The sequence below is a fragment of the Alosa sapidissima genome, chromosome 16, assembly GCF_018492685.1.
Source record: "Alosa sapidissima isolate fAloSap1 chromosome 16, fAloSap1.pri, whole genome shotgun sequence".
In the NCBI taxonomy this organism is placed as follows: Eukaryota; Metazoa; Chordata; class Actinopteri; order Clupeiformes; family Clupeidae; genus Alosa; species Alosa sapidissima.
In genome coordinates, this window is record NC_055972.1 from 3,504,470 (window position 1) to 3,511,685 (window position 7,216).

Here is a 7,216-nt window from a genome sequence, read left to right on the forward strand (position 1 = left end):
ACAGTTGAATTTAGGCCTGTTTTGACTACTCGGGGAACATTTAGGTTTTCGTTTTTTTTCTTTCTAAAGTCAGGTGATTAGACCAATTCTAGACCACATGGGGTAGGCTAGGCCTACTACGAGGCTTAAGAAGATAAAAAAGACTAAGCAAACGACATTATTCTTAACTTTGTAGAGACCCTTTTAACTAGAATTTTTTTAAATATCTTAATTGTGCAGTTAATTTATTGTCACAATAAATCAAACGGTTAGGGTAAGAAAAAAACATAAGCCATAACAAAGTTAAATGGCGGTAAATTCGTATCTGCACTCGCAAGAATGCGTGAGGTAACTGGTGCATCAGCGTAGCCTATTTATTGCAACTGGGTGTCCATCTCTGAGGAACAATGAATGTCCTTTATTGCCACTAGATGGCAGTGTTGCTTCTTAAACAAACTTGTTCCCTATGTCGTTTGCTGACCGCCCATATCCTCAGGCCAGTCTTCATGAGAGCTGTTGGAAGTTAGAATTTCAGGCATAGGCCTAGGCCTACACTACCATTACAATTCAAGTCAGCTTTATTCGACTCAGTATTGCTGTAAATCCTATTATAGGAATTCACTTTATGGCTAAACAATTGAATTTGGGAAGTGAGAGTTTCTGATGCTACACTCAAGTGGAGGGGGGAAGGAGAGTGTAGAAAGGTTCACAGTTGGACTGACTGCACTGCATCTGGACACATGGAGACTGTGGAACCGGTACACAATCAGAACCAAACACGGCCCTCACATTAGCACGGTGTCTAACCAATCACAGAACCATACCCCTCATTAGCACTGTCTGCTAACCAATCACAGAGCCATACCCCTCATTAGCTCTGTCTGCTAACCAACCAATCACAGAGCCATACCCCTCTCATTAGCATGGTGTGCTAACCAATCACAGAGCCATACCCCTCACATTAGCAGTGTCAGGTAACCAATCACAGAGCCATACCCCTCATTAGCATTGTTTGCTTTGCACTGAGCTTATTAATTTATTCCATCATTTCACCACCACAGCAGAAAGGACCTGTCAATCCAAGCAGTTTTCTGTAGTGATAGCCTACCTCTGCAGCACACACCCACACACACACACAAACTCTCTCTCTCTCCTGGCAATTAAAGAGCTTGTTTCAAAGGTACCGGTATTCAAAAGTCTAGACAACAAAGTCTGTGGTCTTAAATGGGACATCTACTGAGCAGTACTCACCTATGCACTCAAATACTGCACGGCATGATATATGGTTTTATGGTTACTATGGTTACTATAAACAGTTATATGACAAGTTGTGTTACAGCAAAGTTATGAGCACATTTACGGTAAAGTGAAATTGGCGAGAGAGAGCGAGAGGTGCCATCAGTCATTCATGAGTCTCCACAGGTGCTATTTGATAAGACTGTGGGAGATTGTGTGTGTGTGTGTGTCATTCTGGAGACAGTGCCTATAAAAGACTCTACCGTCCATGACCTTAACCCAAGCTACACAATGGCCATGCCATGTTGATGCCATATTCATTAGGAAGTGGATGCATGTGACCTTCAGAAAAATGATTTCATTTGTTAGAGGCTTACAGAGGTTAAGTGGGCACTTGAGTCCCATGTTAAGTCCCATGTTCAAAACAGGCATATCAGTCAAAGCCAAGCAGTCAAGGAATGTCAAACTAGACGCTGCCTGTATTCACTGAGCTTGTGCGGCACAAGTAGCTGTAAACACAGCATGCACTTATTAAGGTCTCCTGTTAAGGAGAACATTTACGCCAAATAGGCAGTGAAGGAAAGCATCTTTAAGGGCTTCACAATTGAAAGTTCGGGGCCCAGGTGAATATATTTTCTCTGGTTTGGAGAAAATATACAGTACATGACAGCCGTGGATGTAATCCATGTAGGAATAGCAAATGGCATAGACAGACTAGGACAAACGGTCAATTCCCTCAAGCCACTCAAGAGTCAATCTCGACCTGCATGAACGAAGGCCAAGTAGAACAGCAAGAAGAGATCAGAAAGGCACAAAGCAATATGTTTAAATACATTTAGGTTTTATTTGAAGACAGTTGGATGGTGGATACTTGGCATTTAGAGATTGCAGTTACAGTTGTTCCTTCTTTGTGTGCAAATGGCAAGAGCAGTAGACTAGTCCAACCCTATAGGTGCACGAGCAGTAGACTAGTTCAACCCTATAGGTGCACGAGCAGTAGACTAGTCCAACCCTGTAGGTGCACGAGCAGTAGACTAGTCCAACCCTATAGGACCTATAGGTGCACGAGCAGTAGACTAGTCCAACCCTGTAGGTGCACGAGCAGTAGACTAGTCCAACCCTATAGGACCTATAGGTGCACGAACAGTAGACTAGTCCAACCCTATAGGTGCACGAGCAGTAGACTAGTCCAACCCTATAGGTGCACGAGCAGTAGACTAGTCCAACCCTATAGGACCTATAGGTGCAAGAGCAGTAGACTAGTCCAACCCTATAGGTGCACGAGCAGTAGACTAGTCCAACCCTATAGGTGCACGAGCAGTAGACTAGTCCAACCCTATAGGACCTATAGGTGAAACACACTGACTGTGCTGATGAAGAGCAGGGGACAGAGAAGAGGATAACAGAGAGGAGAGGGATGGAGAGAATAGAGAGAAGAGGAGAGGAGGAGAGAACAGAATAGAGAGAAGAGAGGAAAGGAGTGTAGTGGAATTGAGAAAAGGAGAGGAGAGCGAAGCCATCCTGAGAGGAGTGAAGGAGAGGAGAGGAGAGGAGAGGAGAGGAGGAGAGAGGAGAGAGGAGAGAAGGAGGAGAGGAGAGGAGAGGAGAGGAGAGGAGAGAGGAGGAGAGGAGAGGAGAGGAGGAGAGGAGAGGAGAGGAGGAGAGGAGAGAGGAGAGAGGAGAGAAGGAGGAGAGGAGAGGAGATATGTGAGGAGAGGAGAGGAGAGGAGAGAGGAGGAGAGGAGATATGTGAGGAGAGGAGAGGAGAGGAGAGAGGAGGAGGGGAGAGGAGATATGTGAGGAGAGGAGAGAGGAGGGAGAGGAGATATGTGAGGAGAGAGGAGGAGGGAGAGGAGATATGTGAGGAGCGGAGAGGAGATATGTGAGGAGAGGAGAAGAGCGGAGAGGAGATATGTGAGGAGCGGAGAGGAGATATGTGAGGAGCGGAGAGGAGATATGTGAGGAGAGGAGAGGAGAGGAGAGGAGTCCCCTGCTCCACTGCAGTGCCCTCTCTAGAAACAGAAGAAACTGGGTCAGGGAAAGAGTCCGTCTGACCTGGTTAACTGGGAAGCCACATACACTGATATACTGTATGTGTTTAGTCAAGACTCTAACCTACACATACACCAATAAATAATTGTGAAATGATTGTGTCTGTTGCTATGATCACACAAAACCTGACACACATTTACTGCGTCAGAGAGAATCAAAAACAAAACACAGTAAAACATGATGTGAAATATATTTATACCTTTTATGTCAGTTTATAATACATTTGACATCAAATTATTTGAGTACAAAGAAGCTGTAGACTGAGTGTATTAGGTGGAACATCTTAGCTGCACACATAAACATGGTCCAGGGTGAGAGAGGAGGACACACATAAACATGTTCCAGGGTGAGAGGACACAAATAAACATGTTCCAGGGTGAGAGAGGAGGAGGACACAAATAAACATGTTCCAGGGTGAGAGAGGAGGAGGACACAAATAAACATGTTCCAGGGTGAGAGAGGAGGAGGACACAAATAAACATGTTCCAGGGTGAGAGAGGAGGAGGACACAAATAAAGGAGAAAGGAAAGATGGAAAGAAGTACATGAAGACAGAAACTGGAAAAGTCGACGCAGCACAGTTGGCTTTTCCATTGCTGTTTGGCAACAGTTATCGTACAATGGTGCTATGTTGGGACACCCTCACACCAGCTCTGTAAGTTTCACACACACACACACACACACGGCGAGCTCCTCAGAGATCTTCAGGGATGGCGGTGGACATGTAGAAGAGCACGTGGGGCCGTTGTGCAGCTCTTGCTTGGAGTCTCAGGGGAAGCACCAGTCACCCCCACTTCTGTTGCCATGGGGACCCCACTCTCAGTCACCCCCACTTCAGTTGCCATGGGGACCCCACTCTCACTGACAGGCTGAGTGACTTCGTCCTTCAAGGTTGAAAGGTCATGTTCTGAGTTGCCATAGTGACTAAGCTCAAATCACTCAATTAAGGTCAACTGTTGGATGAGCAGGTGTTAGGATATGCTCAGGAGTGTGTGCGTGTGAAAGTGTACGTGTGTGTGTGTGTGTGTGTGTGTGAATGTCAAACATGCACACATGCCAGTGGACTAGGCATTTCTTAGTTTATCACTTCCTGGATCAGGGGAGTGGGTGGGGCTAGGGGTGGTCCATGGGAAATGGGGAGTGGCTTCAGATGGCATTGAAAGCACAGTCCCTCTTGGTGAAGATAAATCCAAATCCCCACCCACCCCGTATCCCAGCAACCCTGGGCGGCTCCAGTGAGTGAGGAAGAGCAGTGGGATAAAAGAGCAAGAGTCTTCGTTGGTCACCAGGTGTGCGACTCTCATGCGGGCCGTGCATAGCTTCAGAGCAGAGCCATAGGACATGGGGGTGAGATTACACGGATCAGCGAACACACAGTTCACTCTTTAGCTTTAGCAACTGCAGAGACAAGCAAGGCGTCGGCATACATTATCAACCAATCAGAAAAGAGATCCCCCATGCTTCAGACGAGGAAGGAAAGGCTCCCATTGGACCATTTTCAACAGTTTGCCTCCAAACAGCCAATGATGTGACTTCTGAGATGCAACACAAACGCTAGCATTCCATTGGTTAAACTCTGCTAAAGAGAACACACTGTCCAACCCCCATAAATCCTCAGAGCCTATCATATTGCAGCCACTTGAGGGGTCTTTGGCAGCCATGCTTCTAACTCATTTCTAAGAAGCCGAAGGGATTCTGATATGTGACAAGGTCAAATATTTAGGCACTATTCTGATTATAAGATTATTACATTTCCAAAGGCCTTCCTAAGGACATACCTAAGATTGAGTTTTCAGACCGTGTTGTCTGTATGTCGATATGGTGATATCATTCTTTGCGATAAATGTTTTCAGGCATGCTATGTCAGCTGCTTCCTGGAAGAACGCTGTTTTTTCAGATCGTTTTTAGACATTTTAATCAGTCAGTGCCTAATGGATCCAATTGTTTACATACACCTACTGCACTGCAAGATTTTACACAAAAATGTTTCAAATATTAAAAGTGTAGCGTTTGTTACTGTTCTGGATAAAAGATGCAAAGGGATGAGTCTGAGAGTGATTGTGTGAGTTGGGTTTTTTATTGAGCATTTGGGTGTGAGGCGTGGAAGCAGATCCTCTGTGTTGTTGAAGCATGATGCTAAACACAAAGGGCTAGTGCGCCTGATCGCGCTCATTAGCGAGTTCTGCTATTGCTCATAGTAAAGGTTCAGGAATGATGGGCACTACACAACCAGGGCTAATAGATTAGCACTTACTGCTGAAACCAAAACACAGAATCCCTCAATTCAAACCGCACAAGCACAAGCATTAGTCCTGTTAAGGGCAAAAGGTATTCAAGTTTTTTTTTCTTTCTCTTTGAAAAAAAAAAAAAAGCAAAGTTGATTACAGAACCACATATGGGCATCATACATTCTCTCATCTTTTCTCCCTTTTCTGTGTTTACTATATATATATGAGCTGGTGAGGGTGATACACATGTGCTTGTAACACACAAACACACACATGCGCACACACAAAAGCCTGCGCACACACACTCATACAAGGATACAAGTGCACACACACATATTCACTCAAACACACAGCCACACGGTTCATGCTCTGCTTTTAAGCTGCTAAAATAAGGCTAAAAACCTGTACAATATTCTTTTAAATACTGTATATACAGAAATAAACAGGCATATTTCAAACGTGATTAGTTAACTTGAGGAAGTTTGTCCTGCACTGCTCTCCACCCCACTGGCTCCAGTCAGTCACTGCATTCAGTCACAAACACAAACACAAACACAGCTCAGCACGCCAGCCAGTGAGTGGACAGCCATGGCTTTTTCATTAGATTCACTTTGCACACGTAGCGATTAGCAGCAGCTCCTATTTCCTCACAATGACTGATGCTGCGATATAAAATACTTCACATTCTAGGATTTTTCTTTTTTCAAATCAACATGACTGAATGGGGAGGGGATGGAGGAACAAGCTTCAGCGAGGAATGCGAGAAAGGAAGCACGATAGACGTCCTGTCAGTGGACAGAATGGACAGAACAAGAGGAGTGGGATTCTGTCACAAGACGCCGGAACGGAGTGATTTGTGAGGAAGTGAGAGGTTCGGAAGTTTTTGGTGAGAAAAAGTTTGGTTCTACGGTAACCATAGTTTCAAAGCTGTGTGAAAACTACAATTCTAGCCAACATGACTCATAAGACGACTACATCTGGAATTGTGCAAAGAAAACTAAAAGGTTGCATTGTATATTACAAAGCCCTTGAAACATTGTAACTACGCTAGCCAGGACAGTGTGCTACAGTAGAACACAAAGCGTCAGGGATATAGAACCAAGCGTCAGGGACATAGAACCAAGCCTCAGGGACAGAGTGCAGGAACATAGAACCGAGTAGGTCTATCTGGTGCTACACGTAGACCATTACGGACTCACACTGCGCTAAATGCTAGAAATACAATCCAACATTGGGTTTGTAATCTACAGAAATCAAAAACATAGAGACTCTGTACAAGAGCGTGAGCAAACGGCACACCGATGGCACCAGCCAGTGCTGATACGGATGCAGCTGCCCCTGCGTCATGAAAACAACACACACTACAGGTGAAATCCTCTGGACTAGAACACATGCAGGTGAACTCCACCGGGGTAGAACACTAGAACAGCACCTGCAGGTGAACTCGTCCGGACTAGAACACTAGAACAGCACCTGCAGGTGAACTCATCCGGACTAGAACACTAGAACAGCACCTGCAGGTGAACTCGTCTGGACTATCGGCCAAGGCTAACTCCACCGGGCAAGGCTAACTCCACCGGGCAAGGCTAACTCCACTGGGCAAGGCTAACTCCACTGGGCAAGGCTAACTCCACCGGCCAAGGCTAACTCCACCGGCCAAGGCTAACTCCACTGGGCAAGGCTAACTCCACTGGGCATCACTGAGCCCTGTCAGGGCTTCTT

The 7,216-nt window shown here is 45.6% G+C and overlaps 1 long non-coding RNA gene across 1 annotated transcript; it reads right to left on the reverse strand.

Moving 5' to 3' along the window:
* Positions 1–2,035: 2,035 nt before the first annotated feature.
* On the reverse strand, positions 2,036–2,685 carry LOC121685364. The gene is made up of 2 exons (XR_006023344.1): positions 2,270–2,685; positions 2,036–2,227 (listed from the first exon to the last, which is right to left on the reverse strand). It is a non-coding gene; the product is annotated as an uncharacterized LOC121685364 (long non-coding RNA).
* Positions 2,686–7,216: the final 4,531 nt, after the last annotated feature.